At 38.2% G+C, this 26,102-nt stretch overlaps 1 protein-coding gene and 1 pseudogene across 6 annotated transcripts in view; both read left to right on the plus strand.

Moving 5' to 3' along the window:
• Positions 1-5,736: 5,736 nt before the first annotated feature.
• On the plus strand, positions 5,737-6,014 carry LOC129084259 (60S ribosomal protein L37a-like; annotated as a pseudogene).
• A 19,329-nt stretch (positions 6,015-25,343) lies between these two features.
• ARHGAP21 (Rho GTPase activating protein 21) overlaps positions 25,344-26,102 on the plus strand; it is a 134,658-nt gene continuing 133,899 nt past the window's right edge. For 4 of the 6 annotated variants that reach the window (XM_054592589.1, XM_054592595.1, XM_054592600.1 and 1 more), the window contains exon 1: positions 25,346-25,564. The gene's annotated coding sequence lies outside the window, so the exon portion shown is untranslated. Of the gene's footprint in view, positions 25,565-25,972; positions 26,096-26,102 lie in introns of those variants that run through there. The other 2 variants (XM_054592604.1, XM_054592593.1) reach the window with 2 other exon arrangements.

Genomic DNA, 26,102 nt, shown 5'->3' on the forward strand with positions numbered 1-26,102 from the left:
ATTCTCCCCTCTTGTAGCTACAAGTCTGTACTTTGTTTCCGTGCTTCTGATTCTATTTTGCTCATTAGTTTATTTGGTTCATTAGATTCCAATTATAAGTGAGATCATATGGTATTTGTCTTTCACTGACTGGCTTATTTTACTTAGCAAAACAATCTCCAGTACCATCCATGCTGTCGCAAAAAGTAAGAATTCCTTCTTTTTTACTGTTGTGTAGTATTCCATCATGCAAATATACCACAGTTTTTTTATCCACTCATCTACTGATGGACACTTAAGCTGTTTTCAAATCCTGGCTATTGTAAATAACACTGCTATGAACATAGGGGTGCATATGACAAGGACTGTCCTGAAAAAGTCCAGCCATTGTTAACGTAACAAGAATGGTTTGCATGACATTGATGTAACCTAGCAGCCAAGGAGAGTGGAATGCACATACATGAATAATGATGACATCACTATACTAGTCAGTAGGGTCGGTAGATGTCATTGAGTGAGCATGTGTACCATGTGGCTGTCGCATTCAGAATGACTGAGCATAGAGCAATGAATGCATCAAATTTTGACTAAGGCTTGAACATCCCTCCACAGAAACTATTCAGATGATTCAGAAGGCTGCAGCTATGGGTAACTGGTGACGGGCAACTTCATCACGCTAACGTGCCTGCTCATGCATCACATCTCATGTAGAGCTTTTTGGCAAAACATCAAATCACCCAGGTGACTCAGCTCCACTAAAGCCTGATTTGGTGCCCTGAGACTTCTGGCTTGTCCCAAAACTAAAATCGCCTTTGAAAGGGAAGAGGTTTCAGACTGTTAATGGGACTCAGGAAAATATGACTGAGTAGCTGATGGTAATTCAGAAAACTGTGTGAGGTCCAAAGTGCCTACTTTGAAGGGGACTGAGGCAGCATTATCTTATGTACATTTTTTCTGGTATCTTCTATCACCTTTGATGTCTCTATTTTTAATATGGCTTGATACTTTCTGGATGGACCTCATATATTCTTTTGAATTGGTGTTTCAGGATTCTTTGGATAATACCCCGAAGTGGGATCACTGGGTCAAAAGGTAGAAGAAAAATAATTTTTTTAAATGAAAAGAGAATCAGTGAACTATGTGACAGCTTCAAGTGATATATGTGTAATTAAAGTTGCCAAAGAAGATGAGAGAGCTGAAAAATATTTGAAGAAATAATGTCCCCAAATTTTCCACATGTGATGAAAATTATAAACCCACAGATCCACCAAGATCAATCAATCCTTAGCACAAGAAAAAAGTTCATGCACAAAACACTCAAGTAAAAACTGGCAAAAATTGATAGACCTACAAGAATAAATAGACAAATGCAAAAGTATAGTCAGAGAACACTAGGGGAAGTTTTCCTCTTGAATCTAGATGTAAAAATACTAACAAACTTTTATCAAATTAAATCCGGCAACATATTAAAAGCATTATGGTCAGATGAGATTCATTCCAGAATTGCAAACTTGACTTAACATTCAAAAATCAATCAGTGTAATTCACTGTATTAACAATCTTAAAAAAGGAAAACTATGTGATCATTTCAATAGACAGAAAAAAAACATTTCACAAAAAAAAACCCATTCCTTCTAAAATTAGGAACATGATAAGATTGTCTGCACTTCCATTCAGCACTATACTAAAGTTATAACCAGTGCAAGGGGGAAAAAAGACATCCAGATTAGCAAGAAAGAAACCTAAAACTACCATTATTCACAGATGACACAATAGTTTATGTAGAAAATCCAATAGAATCTACAAAATAGAATAGAGCCTAGAAAGAGAAAACACATACACAATGAATTAATTTTCACAAAGCTTTCAATATAATTTAATGAGGAAAAGAAAATCTTTTCAACAAATGGCCCTGGAATTTCTGGATAAGCAAAAAGGAAAAAATAAACCTTGACAACTACTTCAAGCCACATACAAAAAATTAATTTCAGCAGATTGTGAAGCTACACACAAAGCTAGAACTGAAAGTTTCCAGAAAAACACATAGGAGAATAATTGGACTTTATAAAAATTAAAAACTACATTTATCAAGAGATAGAATTTAGATTTTAGAATTTAGAAAATGTAAAGAGAAGTCAGAGACTGGGAGAAATTACATACATATATTTATATTCTATATATTGGGTTAGCCAAAAGTCCATTTAGTTATTCCCATAAAATAAGAGACACGTTTTATTTTCAAAAATAACTTTATTGACTTGGTTATTTTGAGTATGTCGATAAGCTCCTGCTATTGACTTCTTGAAGGTAGAGGCCTGGGGTCCTGCTAAACATCCTCCAATGCATAAGACAGCCCCACAGCAAAGAATTATTTGGCCAAAATGTCAATAGTGACAAGAAACTTTGCAAACCACTTTTGACACGTTCAATCAGACACAGGACCTTCTCCATGTACTGCACAAATCTTTTTTTGTGTTTCAGTTGCACTCTTACCTTTCTTGAAATAATAAAAGGATAATATGCAGAAAATGTTGAGTATTTTCCTCCATTTTCAATATTAAAATGGCTGCGCAAAAATTCACCAATTTTGATAAGTTTTTTTAAGGGCATGCTGATATGACAGCTGTCAAAATACAATCTAACAAAATTGTTTTGAATGAAGTTAAAGACAACAAAGCACTACTAGGGCCATTGTATGAAAAAAGACAAATGAACTTTTTGGCCAACCCAATATATTTAACAAATATATATACATGTATATATTGTATACAACAAATACATACACATGTATATATTGTTATACATATAACAAATGTATATGTAAAACAAATTACTTGTATTCAGAATAATATATACATAAAAACAAACTACAAGTCAATATTAAAGATAAACAACCCTCTTTTTTAAATGGGCAAAAGTCTTGAGCAAACACTTCACAAGGAATACCTCTAGTAATGGCAAAAAACATGCAAAGATGCCCAGCATTATGTGTCACCAAGGAAATGCAAATTAAAACCACAGTGAGATGCCATTTCACATACATAGAATGATTAAAATTTAAAATGACAATATCAAATATTGACAAGATTGTAAAGCTACAGAGACTCTCATAGGACTATAAATAGATGCAACCACTTGGAAAAATGTAAGTTTTAAATAAAGCTAAACATATACCTACTCTGATTTAGCAATTCTTCTATGGATTTAGCCCAAAGAAATTAAACATGGCCACAAAAGGCTTGTATAATTTTATGTTTGACTTTATTAATAATAGCCAGGATTTCGGTCTCCAGTTACATATGTAAGGAGGTTTGGAGTTGCTAAACTATCCTAGCAAGTAAAAGTTAAACAGACTGCAAAATCAACAACTCTTTTTAGACTTGTAAGAGAGCGGGTGGACACACAAAACAAACCACTGCTTCAAGATTGGAGAAATAGACCAATACAGGGAGTGGTCTATTCCACTGGTTAGAGCTGGCTCAGGAATGGAAACTACTGTGAGAACCAGTCAGTGACAGGGAACCTGAACTGCGATTGACAAGTTGCTGGAGGCTCAGTGTGAACTACCATGAGAGTAAACATCTCCAGGAGTGGGGCACAAGATTGTGAAATTGACTTCCAAGATTCCAACCTGGTTTCCACAGTCCATACTGAAGGAAAATCTCTTTGTGCTCCCCACAGGAGGAAGGAAAAGGAAACATTTTGAAAGGGTTCTTAGTGCTCTGTTCTGAGCAATGCTTGCCCTTGGGCAGACCTAGTTAATCAGAGTCTAAACTGCTGGGGTATTATCTGGGCCTGACAACAGGGGGAGAGGAAATACTAACTTCAACTCCACCCTACTCTAGCCATCCTGTCCCACCTATAGTGGGATAAAAAAACAAACAACAACTGAGAAAATCTGTGAAGTTCAAAGTCCAAAGTTCATAAGCTCACTAAAGACTGAGACCTAATTATAAGTCTATAGAACACCTTCCAACCACATTTCTAAAGTCCTATCTACAGCAGTTCCTTTTTGCCCAGTACATGTCCAATTATCAAGAAAAAATTACAAAGCATACCAAAAGGCAAAAAACAAAACAATTTGAAGAAACAGAGCAAGCATGAAAACCAGACATGGCAGGAATGTTGGAATTATCAGATTGGGAACATACAACAACTCTGGTGAAGATGCTAAGGGCTCTAATGAATAAAGGGGATGACATGCAAGAACAGATGAGCAATATAAACAGAGAGCTAGAAACCTTAAAGAACAAAAAAGAAATGCTAGAGATCAAAAACACTATGACAGAAATGAAGACTGCCTTTGATGGGCTTATTTGTAGACTGAACACAGCTGAAGAAAGAATCTCTAAGTTTGAGGATATATCAGTAGAAACTTCTAAAACTGAAAAGCAAAAAAAAAAAAAAAACAAAGAGAGGGAAAAACAAAACAGAACAGAGTATCCAATAACTGTGGGAACTTGAAAAAGTATGTATCTTCAGCATGAACACCAGGGGAAGAAAAAGAGAAATGAACAGAAGAAATATTTGGAACAATGAGAATATCCCCAAATCAATGTCAGATATCAAACTACAGATGCAGGAACTGAGTGTATTCCAAGGACTATATATGCCAAAAATCTACATCTAGACACATTATCTTCAAATTACAGATAAATCAAAAAGTAGAAATCCTGAGAGAGCCAGAGGAAAAAAACCTTACCTGTAGAAGAACAGAAACAAGAATTACGTTTAACTTCTCAGAAACCATGCAAGTAAGAAAAGAGTGGAGTAAAATAATTAAAGTGTTAAGAGGGAAAAAAACCCCACCTACTTATAATTCTGGACCCTGTGAAATTATTCTTCAAAAGTGAAGGAGAAATAAAGACTTTCAGACAAACAAAAATGGAGAGACTTGTTGCCAATAGACCTGTCTTGCAAGAAATATTAGTTCTCCAGAGAGATGGAAAATACTATTGGTAAGAAATTCGAGTCTACATAAAGAAAGGAAGAGCATCAAAAAAGGAATAAGTGAAGGTAAAATAAAAATTTATTTTTTTATTCTTAATTGATCTAGCAAATAACAGTTTCTTGAAAATAACAACACAATCAATTATGTATGTTTATGCATATTGTCTTTTCCACATGTGCCTATATATACATATACATGCTTATAAATAAATGAAATTAATGACAGCAATGATACAAAGGATGGAGGAGAAATTAGGATTATTTAGCGATTATAAGGTATTGACATTAGCTGTGAAGTAAGTAGCACAGTGTTGTCCAAAAGGGGATTGGATTAGTTGTAAACGTACACTTAAAATAACCAAAAACTAGAAACAACCCAAATATCCAGCAACAGTTGAAGAGATAATTATATGGTGCATTCCATACAATGTAATACTTACTCAGCAATATAAAAGAAACTGCCAATATACACAGTATTGACCAATCTCAAAAACAACATATCGATTGAAAAAGACAGTTACAAAAGTGTGAAAACTCTTCCATGCATAAAGTTAAAGAACAGACAACCCTAATCTATGAAGATAAGAGTCAGGAAAGTGGTTGCCCATGGACGTTGAGGGCTGACACTGAAAGGAGATATGAGAGAATTTCTTGTTGTCTTGATTGGGGTAGTGGTTTCATGTGTATATATATTTATCAAAATTTATCAAAATGTATCCTTCAGATTTCTGCATTGTATTCTATATGAACCTTGCTTTAAAAATTAGACAAATATTGCTCTTGAGATCCGACCTACTTTGCAGTAAAATGGCTAAATGCACCAAGGAAGTCAGAATTGTCAGTAAATACGGCACCCATTATGGCGCCTCCTTCAGGAAAATGGTGAAGAAAATCGAGATCAGTCAGCACGCCAAGCACACTTGCTCCTTCTGTGGCAAAACCAAGGCGAAGAGGCGAGCCCTGGGGATCTGGCACTGTGGCCCCTGCACGGAAGCGATCGCTGGTGGTTCCTGGACCTACAACACACTTCTGCCCGTCACAGTAAAGTCGCCATCAGAAGGCTGATGGAATTGAAAGACCAGTAGAAGCTCTACAATTTGAAGCATTGCTAGCTGATAATAAATAGGTTAATTTATGCAAAAAAATAGACAAATATTAACCTTGTTTGGCGACAGGTTATGATTGACAGATTATAAGATTTGTTTGCGTTTCTGTGTATTTATTTAATTTTTTAAAGTAGGCTTCAAATTTCTACTCTGTAAAACATTAAATGCATATCTTTATATAGATTTAAAATGCATGTGTTTTTAAAAGTTGTATACATTTCTGAGCCTTTACTTAATCAAAGAGTTAAAATTTTAAGAAATCATGTATAAAGACTGAGAAACTATGAAACAAATATTACTGAAATGTTGAAAATGAGATGGAATGGACCTCAAGGCTGAAATAAAACTCCACAATAACAAATATAGAGAACACTAAAGAAAGGGAAGAATGATTAAAATTACAAGAATAATTCAACACCCTAAGATCAATCCAATAGAAATCATGGATGTGAATAGCCAACAAGCAATGATCCATTTGGAAGAACATAACTCAGGAAATATGCACTACAACTGTGAGCCCTGCAATGACCTTGGGTCCTGTTCTCATACCACGCATACTTCTCATTCCATGGGACATAAATATGCCTTTCATATTAGAAAGAGGACTATTTCCTATACACTCAGCCTTTCCAGTGGCCATCAACAGGCACAGGGACAGGCATTTGGACAGAAGCTACTTATTTTCTAAAACCTTTATTTTTTTTCTGGACAACTACATATTACTCTCTGAAAGTTTGTTCAGTGAACTCATTAAATGTTGCACTTGAGAACAAGATTCTAATATGAATGTGTAAGAAAATACAAAATTTGAGAATTAAGACCTGTTAATACAACGCAACTAGAATGGGGATGTCACGCCGGCTACAGCCTCTTTATTTATAGTTTGCTTTACGTTAAGGTTGTTTGTTTGCTCTACTTTCTCTATTCAGCTATAAGCAATGTGAGGGCAAGGACTGTGTTTTCCTTATCTGGAGATTAACAGTTATCTACTCTATTGAAATTAATTAAGTTGTCTTTCACTTTTTCCTCTGCATTCCCAAGAGCTCCAGTGTCTCTCTGGTACAGGTCCTCCCAATCTGGCTCCTTCATTACTCTTTTTAGTGTGTTTTAAAGGTGCTTTTTTTTTTTTTTTTTTTAATTCATTCACACATCCCTTACTGATTTCTTCCTTCTTTCCCAAAGAGTTCAACAGCTAAATAGATAAACGTTTACAGTTGAGGTCTGAGTCCTGTTTTCTTGATTTCCTCCAAAAGAAAGAGCAATAAATAAAAGAGGCAAACATGAGCTGTGTCAGCACAGCAAAGCACCTGCAGAACAACTCGAAGTTGACAAAGGCTTACGCAACTTTTTAATGGTTTGTCCCAGACCCAAGACTTTCCTGACAGTAACTCCCTCCCTGCCAAAGAGAGTGTGACTCTTCAATCTGGTAGAGAAGTTGAACATAATACTGTATTGTTGCATCTGGGAATGACAGAATAAAACATGTGGTTGAATCTTTGTCACAAAAAGATGTTGAATGCGGATTATTACAAAGGCAGAAAATGATAATGATGATAGCAACCGAGACATCTAATATATATATATTTGATTTACAGTGTGCAAAGTAGTTTTACATACATTATAAGCCCTCCCCCAACACACACACATTCATATAGCAAACCAAAGGGGGGGACTATAATTTCTTTATTACATAGATGTGGAAATGATCTCTGAGCAATGGAGGTGTGTTCTCAGTCAAAAAGTCATATTCCTCCTTGATATTTCTGACTCCTATGCATTAATTCTGTAATTTAATTTAGATGTCTTTCAATAAATATTTTTGGATCTATAAATTATACAAACATATGTATATAATCTAACTTTCTCATATAAAATAATTTTATATATACTACTACTTTGCACATCAGTGTACACATATTTATCTAATTCACTTTGACAACAACATAATAGCCTATTTTATAGACATATCATAGTTTATTTAATCAATCCCATAGGTATAGCCATTTAGCCAAACACCTGTTCCCTGTGGGGATAGCTTTGTGCATTTAATCACACTCATTTTAGAATCCTGTGTTCTATTTGTTGTAAAATAAATATTAAAATATATGAAGATGCTTCATATATAATTTGTAGATACCCCTTAAAGATTAGACAATGATTAGAAAGTGCTAAGAAATTATTATTATATTGCCAATAATTTGATTGTCCTTTTTTTGTCACCCACAAAAACCTTTTTCCATGTTTACATGGACACAGACAACAATGTGGTGAAGGCTGAGGGAGGGCTGGGTGGAGAGTGCAAAGAGAGAGAAAATGGGGGACATCTGTAATAGTGTCAACAACAAAAAAGTGTATTTTACACTTTAGAAAACATACAAAGTTTTAAATACTCAAAATATTATATTATTATCAACCTTAGAAGAGGAGTAAATGCTAGTAAACCTTGTTTACATCTTGAGTTTTGAATAGAATAATCAGGTTTAAAATGCTCTCACTTCTGTATAGTCCTCTCTTCTTAACTCCTGAAACAATTAAAGGAATTTAATATTCAGAATAATAAAGGAATAAAAAATAATAAAGAAGTTTAATATTAGTAAAGAAAGTGTTTCTTACATAGGCTTAGAAATTCAGAGAATCTGGACTGGATTTACCCTTGAGTTGCAGAAGCACTTGCATCTTCAGACAGAAAGAGTTTATCAAGTATTTATCAAGCATGAACATGGAGTGACGACAGCTGGGAATTGCAAGGAAAAATAAAAATCTCCCAAGTAACACTGACACACCCAGAAAAGGTTATTTAAAAAAGGAAAAATAGATTGGCATTGGAATAGTTTTTGGCACTATTAAGCATCAGAAGAGAATGATGCAAATATTAAAATTTGGTGAAACCATGTAATCAATTTTATAAAATGCATATGATTTCTATATAATAACTAAGAAAATTGATGCCTCAAAACAAGGTAAATGTTATCCCATTTTGCAGGCTGGAAAGCTAAGGAAAGAGAGGCTGCCCAAGGCTGCAAAGCCAGGGTTTGGACTTTGGCTATGCGAGAGCAGAACTTGTCATCTTAATTGCTACTCAATTTTGACCTACCATAAGACATATGTGGTACTTTTTTTCCTGCTGCTGCTAAATACAACTAAAACACTGGACGTTATGTATGAACATAAGAAGAGTATAGGAAGAGATGTTCCATATCTATAGCCATTAGGGAAATGCAAATTTAAACCACAATGACCTATTACTACACACTTAACACAGTCGCTACAATAAAAAATAATGGTAACACTAAATGCTGGCAAGGATGCTGAGAAACTACGTTGCTGGAGGGAATGGAAAGTGGTAGTGTCACTCTGGAAAACACTTTAGCAGTTTCTTAAAAAACATGTAACTATCATATGACCTAGCAATCACACTCCCGCATATTTATTTCAGAGAAATAAAAACTTATGTTCCCGCAAAAACCAGTACGCAAATCTTTTATAACAGCTTTATATGCAAAAGCCCAGAACTGGAAACAACCCAGATGTCCTTCATTGCGTGCATAATAAAACAAAATGTGGCCTATTCATAACATGAAATCCTACTCAGCAATAAAAAAAATAACAAGCCAATGATACACACAACAACCTGGGTGAATCTCCACAGAATTTTGCCAAGCGAAAAACGTATTCCTAGCAGGTTACAGGCTGTGGTTCCATTTATATAACACTCTTGAAATGACAAAAATATAAAAATGGAAGCCATGAATTAAGAAGGGGTTGGGAGTGGGAGAAAAGTAGGGGTCACTACACAGGGGATTTTTGACGTGATGGAAGTATTCCAGATATTGGCTGTTCCAGTGTTAATGCCTGGTTGTACATGATGTTGCCATTGGGAGAAACTGGGCAAGGTCACACAGCATCTCTCTGCATCATTTCTTAAAACAGCATGTGAATCTACACTTTTTCCAAAAAAGCAAGTTTAGGTAAGAAAGAGATAATGTTCCTAAATTTAGAAAACCTTACTGAGACTCAAGGACAACAAAAAAGACAAGTTCAGGTTTACCACTCTAGTATCCTTTATGGCTTGAGGGGTTGATATGGGTGTGGTGAAGTGGGGTGATGCCAAGGCTTAAAGAGGTTCTTCAAATGGAGACGTTAAGAAAATTGAACTCATGAAAGCAAATGAAACGCCTATTAAAAGACACAGCATAATTAATCAAATATTAAAAGTGTTGAAACTAAACATTTGATATTATGATGATTATCTCAAAATACTTCACCCACTAAATGATTGTAAAAACATATTATAGAGACCATTTTCCTCCTCACCTTACCTACCTGGGTAATGCTTACGGCTCCCAACTTGGTCCTGTACCAGTCAAGTCCTTCATACACTGTTGTTTCAAAACAGTTTTTAATTGTGCTTCAATATTTATTTCAAATGTCCATTAAGTTTATATGTTCCTGTGCATGAGAATAAGAAATGGAGGTTCATGTTTTTATTAAAGCCTTTGAAATATTAGAGTTTACTTTATTTCTTAATATAATACACACAAATTAAATTAAATCTTAGGTTTAGAAATATTTTCTATGGAAATAAGGGAGAAAGAAGGAAAAAAATCCCTTTGGAAAGGACAAATATCCTTCTGTACCACTCAGAAAATCAAAGCTTATTTTGATAAGTTTTAGTTGTTGCCTTACCTCATTTTTTACTCTATTCAAAACCAGAATAACTTCCTGTTGCATTGTCAGATTGTTGAAGTGATTTCATGGCGACATCGACCACACGTGCTTTCATGAAGTCTAAAGAGGACAGCTTACGTTTCTGGGCTAAATAAGAACTCCTAAAATGCCTTCTGCTCTAAAATACCAGAAAGCAGAGATATAAGGCCCTCCACACATTAAAAAACAAAACAAAACAAAACCCTGACCTGATATTTTAGAGAATGAAAGAGAGAAAGAAGGACAGAGAGAGAGAGACAGAGAAAGAGGGACAGAGAGACAGAGAGAAACATTGATGTGAGAAACATCATTCGATTGCCCACCTATGTGCCCCGATTGGGGATCGAACGAACAACCTTTGGGAGCATGGAACGAAATTCCCCAACCAACTGAGGAACCTGGTCAGGGCAGGCCTTTTACACTTTTTGAAGTGTCACAGTTCTGAAGCCGTCTGTGATGTAACTACACCTTTTTCCTCTCCTTGCTTCTAGAGCAGTGATTGGGTCTTAGTGTTGACTACAGGAGGGGATCACCTGAGAAGCTTTCAAAAATACTCATGCCTGGGTCCTCCCCACCCCCGCCCCGAGAGATGCATTGACCAGTTTACAATGTAGCCTAAGCCTCAGGAGTTTTTAAATCTCACAAAAGTTTCAAATGCGCAGTCCCCCTTGAGAAACATAAAGCATTATACATTTGATTAAATCTAGGTGCTACTTAATTTACACTTCTAAATCAACTCAACTCCTGCCCTGGCCAGGTAACTCAGTTAGTTGGAGCGTCCTCCTGACACACCAAGGTTGTGGGCTCGATCCCCAGTCGGGGCTAGAATCGTATAATATATAGTCAGGACATATAAGAATCAACTAATGACTGCATAAAAAAGTGGAAGAACAAGTTGATGTTTCTATTTCTCTCTTCCTTCCTCTCTCTCTTAAAAAAAAAAAAAAGAAATCAACTCAACTCCTAGTTTAATGAACCTACATTTTGCAAAAATGTAATTGGAATTCCAAATCAAATTTGCAACAAGATTCTAAGTTCCATCTTCTGTAATTAGTTCAATTTTAAATTAGTAACTTAGTTATCTTGGTGTTGGTAATCATTCCATGATGTACATCAAATCATCACAGTCTGCATTTTAAATATAAACAATTATGTCTATTTGTCAATTATTTGTCAATAAATTAAAAAATAAAATGTCCCTGATTTTGAGTAAAAATATTAGTAAATTAGATTTTGCAGCTTGGGCATTCATGAGCAAACATGTTGGAAGTTGTAATTTGGCTGAAGCACAAATTGAAATGAGGTGTGCTTCAAGGCTCGAAAGTCAAGCATCTACATCTCAATTCACTTTTGCACTATTCTGCTTGTGATGGATCAGTGCATTGCATAACACCTTTGTCTTCTAGTTAAAAGTGGCCTCCAAGTGGGAAAGCACATGTTGGAGAAAGAGAAAAGAGCAGTTAACTTCTGCTGTAAATAGATACATCAAAAACTTCCAATTGTAAACCATTTCCATGACTATAGAACTCATGTACTTACTTCTCCCCTCCCTCCACAACACACACAACGCGCGCTCTCACACACACACACACACACACACACACACACACACTCATTCATGTTTTCTATAGCCTTCAAGAGTTAATCACACTTCTATAGTATATTTGGGGAAAAAGAAATGCAGGTTTTTCTTAGGTTTGTTCCCAAATCATGCAACCATGTAGCTATGTCTGCACTGCCCTCTGTACCCTGCCAAGTCTTTCAGCTTTTGTGTTAAGCCTCTGTTCAATTTGCAGCTGGTTGTTGCTGAAAACCTTGGTACTACCAGCCTTCCTTAATAAAACATTCTACAGCCATGCTGGGCAGAGGGAACTTGGGGAAGCCCAAAAGTCACCTACTATCCCATCCTTTGGCTCTTCACTGCCCCAACCTGAGTACATGAGAAGATTTACTAAAGGTTTGAAGCTAACTGGACAGAATGATAATGTAGGCAAAGAACTTTAAACAGGAGGCAAAATATAGGTGTTTTAAGTCTAAGGCAAAAGGAAAGAAATTAAATGCTTCTCACAGTGCCTTTCTCCTGGCACAAAAGACAGCCTCCTGTTTCAACATCTACCTCTCTACCTCTGCAGAGAGGCCTTTCTCTAATTCTTTAGAATGCTGGAAAAATCTTTCCCTCCCTTTGAAATCACTCTCTCCCTTAACCAGGGCAACCCATAGCACCCAAATTCTCATAGTACATTTCCCAAAATAAAGTGGCAGCATGCATCCACTTAACTTACTCAAAGTCAGCTCTATGCTCTTCCTTAAAAAATAGCAAGCAATGGCGATGTGATAGTGCACATAATGCTGCCTACCTTTGTTTTAAAAAGCTTTGGACCAAAAGTGAAATGAGATGGGAGACATAAGTCTTCATTTCCACAAGCTTCTAATTTCCCTGTGCTAAGGATAATTCTGCTATTAGATATATGCATTTTTCATACAATATGGTCCCTAAACATATGCCAACAACTTCATCAGTCATTCAGTTGAAGAAACAATGCCATGGTCTATCACTGGAGGAAACACTGGTAGGCGCTTATTAGATGACAACATATTCATCTTCATTTCTTAAAAGATTTTCAAGGATAATGTTGTTTATATGCAATATTCTTTTTGGAAGTACTGACTTTAGACCAGGGGTCAACATATTTTTTAGGCAAAAGGCCAGATAGTAGATATCTTTGGCTTTATGGGCTATGTGGTCTCTGTCACAATTCAAGTCTGTCACTATGGAAGCAGCCATAGACAATATGTAAATAAATGGGCATGGCTGTGTTTTTTCAACCAGATTTGGCCCAGTGGTCCTAGTCTGCGAACTCCCACTTTGGATAATACCTCACAATGAGAGGCCAGTTAGCGGCCACCACAGAATTATCCAGCTGAGCTCCGACAGGCAGGATTGTCCAGGGTTGGTTTGGCACTTCAAGGTGCCTAGTCCTTGAGATGTTTGTTTCAAAGGGAGGTAAAAATCCTCATTACTAGTCCTCTTTGTGAATAACTCTGTGGAAACATGCTCAAACACACTCCTACAGAAACACACACCCTTATGTCCCCTCACACACATTCACACATTCTTCTCCCAAGGACAAACAATTCTCAGAGGCAGACAATAGTCTGCATCCACATTAGGAAAGAGAAATGGCTTCCTAGACGCAAGAATATCTGCACTGCTGCTCTGCTCAGAGTAGAGAGCACATTCTGCATTACAATGCAGAGATGTTCCAGTACTTCTCACTGCCTTCCTCTGGGCCACACCGAGGGGCCTACCTGTGCACTGGAAATGAGGTCCCTCAACCACTTGGCTAAAAGAACAACTGCCTGGGTTTTGAAATTATGTTTTCCTTTATTGTATACAAGGCTGTGCTCCACTCTAGTTGTCTCTGGAGAAGAAGAACTGTAGAAAATGTATTATCTTATCCACATCTCCACCCACGGTGAGCCCCTAGAGGTCATAGTGGCATGTTCCTCCAGCAGCACTTAAGAACTTGGGTATTGGTTAACCTATTAGCAGATATCTCTTGGGAATAGCAAGAGCTTGCCCTATTGATATTATATGGAAATAAGGAGCATTCTTATCTCTGGGACAAGGGCCTATACTCTTCACAGTAGGTTTTCTTCATGGGGCAGTGTGTGGCCCTTCATAACCCATCACACAGAAGAAACCCTTACCCTGTTTAGACAATCCTCCTTCACCCCCAATATTTCACTTTGATGAAAATATGCTAAAAAGAATCTCTTCTCTTTCAGCCATATCTAACCTCATCACCGCTCTGTCCTTCCTACTGATTTCTCTCTCCTCACCCGCCACTTCTCCCCACCAATCTCACACAGCCTCCGAACCGAAAATGGTCTCTGGGACTGGCCGTTATGCCTGATGGCAGAACCAAGACACTCTGTAATGGCCAGAAGATCTGGCAGCTCTGTGCCCACCACCACCCCTATTTTCCCTTTCTCTACACGAAAGAAAATCCAAAAAATCTCCTAGGAAATACCATTGTTCTTTTTCTGTTTTCAATTCTGGTGAATTAAATTCTGCAATGTAGTGCACATATGTTCAGTGTATGGGTATTTTCTTTAATGACTTGACTTGACTTTTCTCAGAATTTGGTGCAGTATATAGAACCTCTCACTTAACTAATTGCATGTTTGATTTAAACAAGATTAGTTTTTAAAAACTACAGATTTATTTAGTAAATGCTTGCAAGCATTATTCTGTGAATGATCACACATATTTTCCTTGTCCATTCACAACAAAGGAAAAAAATGCATGTATTTCAATTAAAGCAGAAGAGATTAAGATCAGATTGCCTCTTTTTTCACTTTTTAAATCAAATATTATTTTAATCTAAAATTAATACATATTCTTTACAAAATCCTATAACATTACAAAAACATAAAAAGCACAAAATAGCAGCCATATTGGCTTTCAACCCTCCTTACTTTATTTAAAAAATCAATATTCATAGTGAATATTCTTCCCAACACTGTGACCTGTTTTGTTTGTTTTGACTTAATTGTAATATATCATGCACATTATGATAATGGTATCAGGTTCATCTATATTTGGTGCTCCTTCCTAAGGCGTGAGCAGAAATATGTATCGTTTCCAAGCAAAAGCTTTGAAAGTCAGCTTAAACTTTTGTTATGTCTCTTTTTTCTTCTTTCATGTGGTCTAAATATTTAGGTAGAAGATGTTCCATCAGACTGAGTTCTAGAATTAAGATGATGTAGAGGTGATTCATGATGGGTATGTGAAGTGAGCAAGAAAGCAGTTTTTGAGATTTGGGAAGCATTTGTTACCATAGTATAAACTGTGCCTGTCTTGACTGATAGGGATATATTTACATATAAACACATATGACTATATGTTTTTTAAGCAGCTGCATGGTATTATCGCATTGTATGGATCAACAATATTTTATTTTACTTAAAAAATTTTATTTTTGTTCAGTCACAGTTGTCCCCATTTTTCCCTATTGCTCTCCCTTGTCCTGCCCATCCCCCTCTCTCACACTCAGTCCTCCTCCCAACAATATTTTATTTAATTTTCTGTATAGCTGTTCTAGAAGTTGCTGAGAGAGGGTATATTGACATCTCCAACACAAATTGTGGATTTATCTGCTTCTCCTTTCACTACTATCCATTTTTTGTTTCACATAATTTGCAGCACTGTTATTTGGTGCATATGTATTTAGGATTGCTAGGTCTTTGTTAATAGATTGACCTTCTTGTCATTATTTAATGTCTTTTTCTGACTCTGGTAAATTTTTTTGCTCTAAAAACTACTTTAATTGATATTAATATAGAAACTCTTGCTTTCTTTTTTAGTAATGTTTGCATAATAAATATTTTCTGTGGTATTTTACTGGAGCATTTATTGCTTCAAAGCTTTCTTTTTTATGAGGGTGCCCCTTTTCTGGTTCTTTGGTTAGAGCAGGCCTCAAATGGAATGGGACCTCTTTTGTCTGTATCTGTGAAGCCATGCAGTGACATGATCTGACTTAAGTCTTAAAAGGGTGACCTTGGGTCTGGTGTTGAGAGTGCACACTAGTCAAGACAAAGGCAGAATTTAGAAGAGTGATTAGACTGTCATCATAATCCAGGTGACAGATGACTTGGCCTAGCTTTGAATGATAGCTGTGGAGGTAAACAGGTTCTGGATATAATTATTTCCTGGGTTTTCTTGAGACTATCATTCGATGTTAAAGCTGACAGGGTTTACTGGTGAATTGCATGTAGGGTGTGAGAGAAAGAGGAGTCAAGTCTCCCTTGAAGATTTTGGTGCCTACCTGCAGAATGAACAGATTTGCCACTTAAAGTGGGAAAAGTAGATTAGGATGTCTTAAATTGGGGAACTTTATTGAATATCAAGGTGAAGATAATAGTCATTTCAGACTCTGAAGACAATCCATGGTGTGGAGCCTGAGCGACTCAAGTTGCCACTTACTGGTTTTATGAATTAATTATTTGCCACCTGCAGTGTGTAAGAGCTGCTATTTTAATCACCACTTCAACACTTCATGGTATCAGACTCATTTTTGCCACTCTGATGGGTTTGAAATGGTCTCATTATCATATTTATTTGCATTATCCTGATTTCCAGTGATATTAAACATTTTTTGTTATGGTTTGTGGCCACACATGTTTCCTCTTTCATGGAATGCCTATTTATCTTTTCTATTTTTATGTATTCATTTATAGGGGCTCTTTATAATCTCTCAGTATAACTCTTTGGTGGGCTATACCAGTTGCATATATCTTCTGCTAGTCTGTGGCTTTTCTTTTCACTATATTACTAATTATTTATTCAATAATTCTGCCTTAAATAATAACAAAATTATTTCCAGGACTCTTTGTAACCACTTTTTCCCTCTGTCCTTCCCCTTCTGCCTCTTAATTTTTTTTTGTATCCTTGTTTTTGTTCTAGTATATTATACTATTATTACTTTTCATTGTAGTACTTTTCTTTCAACATTTATAACACATACATTTTGTATTATCATAATAATAATTGTTGCTGTTTTGGTTTCACATGCAGTTCTTTTATATTTATCTTGAATCATCATTTAGTCAACTACAGCGTCATATATAATTATTTTGGCGAAAGGTGATATATTTCCCGAATATTTACATATTTGAGAGTGCCTTTCTGCTGCTTTTAAATGTTGATCACTACATGATTGGGTATGATCTTTAAGTCACTTTCTTTTTTCCTTCAAATTCCTTCTCACATTAATTAACACTGAGAAGAGCTCTGAGGCCAGTAATATTTTTCCTTTGGGTCAGAAGTCAGCAACCTTCTTCTGCAAAGTTCCAGATAGAGAATATTTTAGGCTTTGCAGGCCAAACGGTCTCTGTTGTAATCACTCATCTCTGCTATTGCAGTGCTAAAGCAGCCATACACATGTAAACAAATGAGGGTGACTATATTCCCGTAAAACTGTTACAAAAACAGGCAGCAGACTGAATTCAGCCTGTGTGCCACAGATTGCTGAACGCTGCTTTAGGTGATTCACTTTGATTTTCTTGTAGGATTCCATTCTTTATACCCAAAGTTTAATAACTTCCCCTAAGTAATTATTCTCTTTTAATGACTTCCTGAAACATGGTAAGTCCTTTTAATCTTTGGAATTGTAAAAAGTTTACACATGTCAGTTAAGACAAAGGCTGAGCTTCTGTACAAAAAGATCTTTAAACTACCATGATCCTTATACAAGGTGGGGCAAAAGTTGGTTTACAGTTGTGAGTACACAAAACAGAGTTAATAAAGCTATTGGAATAATCATAACCTGCATGTCTTTTTCCATACAAATAACTGTAAATCTACTTTTGTACCACCCTGCACATAGAAGTGGCAACATAGAAAGCTATGGTTTTTTCAGGAAACAAGCCAGAAGTAGGCCTGCTATAGTTTGTTTGACATCTTGCATATGTAGCTTCCATCTCTGAGTCAGCAGTGGATGCTCCCTTCTCACTATTTCCAGAAGGTTTCCCTGACAAAACATAAGACATCCAGTTCAATTGGAATTTCAGATAAACAATGAATATTCTTTTAGTATAAATGTGTCTCATGCAATAATGGAAATACACTAAAATTTTGTTTATCTGAAATCTAAATTGAAGTGGGCATTCTATATTTTTATTTGTTCAATCTAGCAATGCTCATTCCCAACCACTGGGAAGGCAGGAGAAGAAAGGGACTAGGAAGGCACAAGTTTTAATCCTTTTAAAGGAAATCCTCCAGAGTGGCAGACTCATTTCTGCCCACATTTTATTGCCTAGAATTTAGTCATATGGCCACACCTAGTTAGAAAGTAGACTGAAAAATAAAGTCCAACTTGTTAACCATGTGCCAGCTAAAATGCTATCCTTATGCAAGAGGAGAGAACAGATGTAGGGGGACATTTAGTAGTCTGCCACATTATACCTTTGAATATTTTTTTAGGTTCATTAGTTCTAAACTCTTTGTTAGAAATACCAGTTTCTCTAAATTTGATTTCTATTTTGTCCTCCTTATTTTTCATCTCCTGTCTAATCACTTTATCCTTTTTCTTTGTGTTTAATGTGCTTTTTAAAACCTGTCATCTATCCTACTAGAAATTTTCTATTTTCTGCCAGTTATTTTTTTCTTATTCTTCTTATTTCTAATTTATTTACTACTTCTGCAATGGTGTGATTTTTTTCCCTTTCAATATATTTCCTTAACTCTTACAACGACTTTTATATCTTATTTATTTTCTTGTCATTTCACTTTTCTTTCTATTTACAAGGGTTAGTTGTCTTCTGTAATACATTACTTCTTTTTCTTTAGAATATGCTCATATTTCATCTTCCTCTTTCCCCCACAATTTAAAATATTTACATCAGTTTTTAAAGTTTGCTTCCTAGTCATCTGTGATACTGATTTCCTATTTATAGAAAAACAGAGTGAAGAAGTTCTTCCTGAAACATGCAACAGCAAGCCCTTGAGTTCCTTGGGCTTGCTGTTAAAGCTAGCCAATGAGGAGCCACAGCAGGAGGCTGGAGGAGAGCAAGAGAATAGGTTCATAAACTATCGTTATGAGATTGGGTCCTTTCATTGTTTCAATGTTTACTTTTTTCTTTTTTATGTTGCAGTTTTAAAAATTAAACTATAAATGAAAAGGTATTTGAAGAAAATGCTATGCAAGCCTACAATTGCTCTACTTAAGCCCAGATGTGAATTGCTACATATTTTTCCGCAGTCCTTTCCTATCTGAACGAGGAACTTTTGGTTAGTTGACTTTGGATTAGTAGAGATTGCAAGCAATTATAGGAATAGAGGAATGGAATCCACAATGCAAGAGAGTATTAAAAGGTACTCAGAGTTTCCATGACCAAGGGAAATGAGAGGTCGTTAGATGTCTCTTCTACTTCTGCTACCATGAAGATAACAGGGAAAGCTAGTATATTTTCTTCATTATGATAAAAAAAAATTTGTTTGCTCTGATTAGGCCTATAATATCAAAAATCAATTGCTAGCACTGTTCCTAGTTAGAACGATTGGAATTTAGCATTCTGTTTCAAGATGATAGAAACATATTTCAGTTCTCCAGTTGTAATATGGGTTTCTATCCAGATTGTACAGTGTTTTCACAGGATGTTCCAACTTATATGTAATAGGGTGGGTAGAAATATTTTCAAAATTGATCTCATGTTTTTAAGGAAAATTGGCATGCTTATAAATGAACGTCGCAATTCTTGGGGTAAAAAAATTTTAAACATTTTTATTCTTACTATTTCTTAAATTGTAGAAATAAACTCTTAATGATGCAGATGTAGGTGCCACTTCCATACCATTCCATTTTAATTATGGAGATGTTGGTGCTGAAAATCAATTTGATTTCTGAAAAAATGTTTAATACATAATTATGGATAAATCATGGGCTGAACTTCTGTAATTACTTCCCAAATGCAAGTGATACTAATTTTGGGCATGGTACTGTTGCCACCAGATTTGAAGTTAGGTAAAGAGATAAAAGGTGGCATTTCTGGAAGTTGAAACCCATACCATGTGTTCTCTTTGTGGACACCTTTTAAAACTGATACTGTCCATTTTGAGCATGTGCACACAGACATGTATATATATCTTCCTGCAGCCTGGAGAGTTGTTGGTCAGCCAGGAATTGCTTGAGTATAAGTATTTATCCATCACAGTGACATACATCATTCATTTCTTGTGTAATTTTACAGATATTTCTATGTGTAAAAGCTGTGAGGGTTACTATGGGGGCCTGAAGAGAAGTAAAAACCTTAGGAATCTGTCCTAGAGAAGTTTATATTCTAGATAGATAAGGAGATAATATTCAATTAAAAATACAATATGATTATTTATGTTCAGGTAACTAATTAATAGCAACAAACAAAAAGAAGGACCAAAGCAGAGTGCTAGTCCACAGAAGGAAAAGACCACAATAAGCTGAGGGCAGAGAAATGACTCAAGAGTATCTGTTGTGTGTGGTACTTTGCTGGGGACTGTATACATTGAATAAAGTAGTGTCACTATCTTTTAGATTAGAAATTAATAACTGAAGATGGGCAGTAATTAGGTGGACAGAAATAATAACTTGTAAATCTAGCAAATGCAAAGCATTAAATTAGTAAATCACTTACATTGTTGATTTAAAGGGTAATGAAGGAAGAAGAATTTTAGAAATTTTCTATCATGGCCAATCAATCCCTTCTCATGATTACAGCAGTTGAATGTTTTATTGAAGAGGTGGGTTTTCTGTAGCTATTCAATTCAACAGGAAAGCCCTTTTTCCCCATAGAAATATTAGTAAATAATGTTTTCTGGTATTGTATGAATAAGTAATAAAGTCTACAGTATTTTCCTAAAACCAAAAAATGCTCACTCCTGTGAGGGCCATTAGTCTAACTGCCTCAGACACATAGTTTTGCAAATTCTTCATCCCATGTTACACACTTCATTTGTAGAATTCTTTGGCAAACACTTACACTTCTTAGAATTGCCAACTTCTATATTCAGAGTGGAAATCATCCATAGATTATCACAGAATGACATTAGACCAGGGTCTAGGACACTTTGGTTCTATTTCTGGCTTTGACATTTTTCCTTGATGATGATTCACCAAAACAATATTATTGAGTCACTAACAAAGTCAAAACTTAGATTTTGAGGATATAATTCCCAACTTTAAAAATGTCTTGCCTACATTGCAAGAATTAGAGTGTACGAAGTTTTCTTACAGTTATTGATATTGATATAGCTGCAGTAACTTTTGAGGCTCTTTCAAGGGAAATTCTAAGTTGTTAAATGATAGGAAAGCCACATATATATTAACTATGCTCAAAAGAGAAAAAGAAGCAGAACTTCAAAGTAACCAAAGCAAGAATAACTGTTAGCTCTTGCTTATCCATGATATTTGGGATAAAGAAAACTATCAAGACATTAACTGTGAAACTCACAGTTAATTTCAAATCTCTGTTCAGATTTGAATGCAATGATCTCCAAACCTGTTGTTTCACTAAGTTTCTTGGTGGAGCAATTAACAAGTAGCCACATGATGTAAGTTTGGCTCTTTTTCCTTTCTCTTGTCCTCCCTCTGGTGGAGGTGTTAATGAGTGAAATGCCCAGGATGGGCAGCTCAAGACAACTCTAAAGATCTGTGTCCCTGACTAGGTATACCAATAGCATTTGGACTGGGGAATGACTGGCTGGCTGACGGCTGCCATTTCCCAGAAGCCTAGAGGCATCCACTTTAGTCAATTCAGAATTCATCTAAATGAGAACTCACACAGTTACCAAAACATTATTATTACTCATGCCTTCAAAAAGGAATAGACCTAATTTTAACTGGGTTTATATGTTCCTAATAAATATCAGTGAGACATTATAAAGAGCAGCATTCCTGTTGGGGAAACAAGACAATTTCCTGCTTCAAAATAATATTTTCATGAGAATATTGTTTTTACCTTTTTAAAGCTCCTTTACCTGTGTTATCTCATTTGACGCTCTCAAGAGGCCAGCAAGATAGACATAATCTGAGGTCCTAGTAGAGAACTAGGACCCAAGTTTCTCAAATCTTAATATTGTGTTTTTGTATTTCTCTATTCAGATATGTTAATACACATAAGATTTGTAGGATAGCAAATTATCGTAAAGGTTTTTAAAAACAATCCCAAATTTTAGAACATCATAACCATGCTGTTACTAGGCATTCCCGCTTGGGGCATTCTATTCAAGAACAAGAGGTGGTTGTTAGGTAGTTTTATTTACTTGCAGCAAGTATGGGAGACTGGGGATTCATATCCAAAGCTCTGTATACCCAAAGGGAAGCTTAGTCATTGTTTATATACACTATTTGGATAATTACATGTTATTTCTTCTTTGCAGTTGGCTAAACTTATCTTCTTGGGTAGGGTCAAGCTCATCTGGTTTCAGCTGCTTCTGCAAAATATTGTGCTACATTTTAACATTTAGCATGAACCACCCCATACCTTGAGACCCTTTGTTCTAACAATACCTACCCTAACTCAGGTAAATTACATATGGTGGTAACTTATCATAATGGTTCTTAGAAACATTCCCAAATACTGCAACATTATACTCATACTGATCCCAGGGGTAGGGTTAAATCAGTACTCACAAAGCACAATAATTAGCATATAGTAAGCTAAGTAAGTATGAATTGTTGTTACTAAAAACCTTGTTAGAGGTAGTACAGCTGTAAAGCAAAGCATGGACTGTGAAGCTGATTTGCCAGGCTTGAATCCTAGCTCTGCATGTCTGTCTCACTGAGTTGTGTGTAAGCTTTTTGAGGAAAACCTACCACCAAGGCAGTGCCATATGGATGGTAGTTACTATTATTATTTGGTAGCTCTAGTACATATACATATAATAATTTGCCCTATGTCACATGGTAAATGATGGAAATAGGCTGAAATCTAGAGCCATCTACTTCTTGTAGAAATGTCTTTCTTGGTTATGCTGTTTTTTTCACAATTCCTAAAATATGTTTTACCTCCTTTTTATGTCATGAAATTTGTATTTCCTCTCCTTCACCAAGCTGAAAACCCTTTTCAAAATCAATTTATAAAGATTTCCATTACAAAAATCTTAACCCTAAATGTACTCAACTGTTAGGTATTCATTTTATGCCATGCATACCCATTGGCATTTGTAAGGAGCTGTTTCGTGCTTAAAATTGCTTTTCCTTTCTAGACATATAAGTCCAGACATATTCTATAAGCCCACTAGAGGTCTGCTACTTGAGCACTGCCTTTCTATTCATTTCTTGTTGATTTACTCAGCAGTATTTGGAACTGGATTCTGCTATAGCCCAGTGGGCTGTTCAGTAAATTACCAACTGACTGGCAGTCATACTCTCTAGTTCATTCTATTTTTTTTTTTTTTTTTGTTATTTGCTGACTAGTTTCGTTAGGGGTTGTCAAGAACGTGCACGTTTGATCATATAAAAATGATCTAGTCAAAGTCTTTCCTCTAGTTGAGGCTGAGGATTCAGTTGTATATTCTAAATGTTTGGCACATTCCACTCTTAGGAAGGACTAAAAACTAAGGCACAGGTATTCAGGTTCCAGGGAGTGTTTTTAGGTTTTTTTTCTTCTTTTTTTTCCTCATCAAGAAACAGGACGCGAGACGGCGGGCAGCGTGAGGGATGGGAAGGATGGGAGTAGGGCGGGAACGTGTCTCTAAATCCACTCGGTTAACGTGGTAAGAAAGAAGGAAAAGATAAACAGACTCCATAGCTTCTTGGTTTTGTTCCTCTTTTTTTTTTCCCTCAGATGGTGGAGGCAGTGGATCAGACACAATAGCTGGCAGTACCCTAGCCTGAGTGAGGATTAAAATGACGCTCTACAGAACCAGCGGGAGAAAGGAGAAAGGGAGGAGGGGTGTGGATGGGAGAGGGCGCAAATGAGAGCAACAAGGTGACAAACGCTGCCCCCTCGGCGGGCTTCTCTCTCCATTTCCACCCTGTGAGGATGGGAACTGCAAGCGGGCTCCTCAGAGCGGGGGTGGGGTGGGAAGGGGAGACAGAGGGGCGGTGGCTTTTCCTTTTGGGGGGCGGGACAAAAGGTGGAGGGAAGCCTGAGTCAGCAGCTCCTGACTGGCTCTTGCTGTCTCGACGCGTCTCTCGATTGGGCCATTTGCAGCGGGAGATGTTCTGAGGCCCGGCGGGGCGGGGCAAGCCGCCAGGGGTCTGTGGCCAGGCCGGGGAATTGGGTTCCGTGGGGCCGGGGTGGTGAGCTGAGCTCGGCGGCGCTCTGACCTGTAGTGTGGAGCAGCGGAGCAACTTTTCCTCCGTTCCGCCTGAGCGCCGAATGCGTTCAAGCTGCTTTGGAGATTTGAAAGGGGAAAAAACTGAATGAAGAACGCTTTGCTGCTATCCGCTTCCTCTGTTACCAGAAGCTATTTTGCCGCTGGGCATGAACAGACACTCCCTTATCTTGAAGTCCCTAAGCGTCTGGCAGCCTCTTTCCCCTCCCGCTGAGAAAAAGGGAGCAAAATTCACCAAGACTTGTCCCCCTCAGTCTTCGACCTGTGATCCCTTCATTCTGCACATCTAGCTATATAATTGTCCCCCTCTCCGACCCTGACGCCGAACACCAACTCTCTTCCCAGTAGCCCGGTTCCTGGCCGCTCCCGCTCAGCGTTCGGGAGATCGGAGAAGGCGGGGAAGGTTTTGTTTGTGTCTGGCCTTAGGGTGGTACCGGGGGGTGGGCAGTGAGGGCTTCTAGGTCCCGAGACACATTGGGAAGGGGGTGGCGAGCAACCCCTCTCCCCTGCGACCCCAGGCTAATCCCCCTTCTCCAGCATCGGTTCCCGGGACCGAATTATTCAAGACAAAATATTCAGCCCCAGAGCCTCCCCTGGGGAGGGGAGGGGAAGGAGGTGGAGTGGGAGGAGGTGGATCCAGGGAGGAAGAAGCGAGAAATCCGCCCCCGGGAAACAGCTCGGCGCGGCTGCGGAGCGAGGCGCTTCTGTCACTTAGCGATCGCGGGCGCTCGAGCGCGGCCCCGGCCCGGCCCCGCGAGGCGAGGGGAGAGTCCGGCGGCCGCCGCCCCGCCCCACGCCCTCCCGCGGCGGCCGAGAGCCCGGGGCCGGCCGGGACAGGTCGCGGCGGTGTCTGGGAGCGGCCGGCCGGGGGCGGCGGCCTCGGAGCGCAGCTGCGGGCAGCGCCAGGTCGTCGTCCGGCTTGGACCAGCTCGCGCTGGGCTTGCGGGGCGCGCTGTCCTGGAGCCTGGTAGCCCCCTGGAGATCCACTAGCCCGATTCCTCCGGTGCGTTTCTGTTGATTTTCCGCCTTAGCCGAGAGGGTGCAGAGCCCGCGGGCGGGTGGAGAGCCCGGCTTGCCGTGGGTTCCTTCCCTTCCCGCCACCTCGGACCACCCCGCCTGGCTGGTGCTGGCGCGTGGCCGGAGGAGAGCCCACGACAGGCGCCCGGTGGGGGCGGAGGGGCCGCACCCGCGTGTGCGAAGCAAGGGAGAGCTGGCGGGAGGAGGGAAGGGCACAAAGGCCGGCGGCGGGCGCCGGGGTCCGGCCGATGGCCGTGGAGGAGGGGCGCCTCCCGGTCGCTCATGAATATTAACCGAGCCTGCGGCCTAGCGCGTCCCGGCGGGGCCCGGCGCCCAGCCCGCGTCCCCACTCCTGTTCGCCGCCGCGCCCAGCGGGCGGGAAGGGTGAGCCCCTAGCTTTTTGTCTGCCCCCCACCGGGGTCCCCACACCTTTTTCAAAGTACATATTTGGGCCGCCCTTCGCCGGAGATCGAGATCACCGACCCGCCTCTGGAAGGGGCGGAGGAAATAGTGGTAGGTGGGTG

The sequence above is a fragment of the Pteronotus mesoamericanus genome, unplaced genomic scaffold, assembly GCF_021234165.1.
Source record: "Pteronotus mesoamericanus isolate MK-2021 breed Mesoamerican mustached bat unplaced genomic scaffold, CSHL_Meso_final contig_130, whole genome shotgun sequence".
Classification (NCBI taxonomy): Eukaryota; Metazoa; Chordata; class Mammalia; order Chiroptera; family Mormoopidae; genus Pteronotus; species Pteronotus mesoamericanus.